A 680-nucleotide genomic window follows, 5' to 3' on the forward strand; every position below is an offset into this window, starting at 1 on the left:
ACCTCTTATTGGTTTTTGACAAGTGAAACATGATTCACCCTTAATTTTCATGTAACATTCACGACACAGGACTGTATGTCCGCAGGGTTTGAATTCTGAAGAAGCTCTAACTCGACAATATGTACATCTGTGGAACAAAATACAAACACATCCCGACTATAATTTCCTTTTATAATAAGGATTACATTGTGTACCTGTTCAAGGTAGAGAATAAAATGAGATCTTACTATGATGAGTAAGAATACATTAGAAAGATTCGGACTCAACTTTACAAATACATGTCGATAAAAAAACTGATTGGTCAAAGAATGGCCCCTTAGTAATAAATTGAAATCGTTTTCTAGCACCATGAGTCGATAGGCGTAAAATGCCTTGGGGGAAACCTTCTGGTCAAGAAGTGTGAGAATTGTGGGATCAACCTTTTGAATTTCTAAGTGGTATCCATCCTCTCCTTGAGGAAAAAGGAGAGGGTACTGCAACCTATCATAACATTGCTGTAACATGGAAACAAGGATCAGTCAAATAACGTCGCTCTTTCCAGGGACGTCTATAAAAAGTAACGACACGCATCGACAAGCGCCTCGCACGATTCGATCCTGTTGCGTCTCCTTCTACAAATTTTCACCCTTCTTCACTCTTCCGCTCCAAAAATAACGTCCGACTCTGACAGCATTACTTCA

The sequence above is a fragment of the Octopus sinensis genome, linkage group LG29 (assembly GCF_006345805.1).
Source record: "Octopus sinensis linkage group LG29, ASM634580v1, whole genome shotgun sequence".
Taxonomy (NCBI): Eukaryota; Metazoa; Mollusca; class Cephalopoda; order Octopoda; family Octopodidae; genus Octopus; species Octopus sinensis.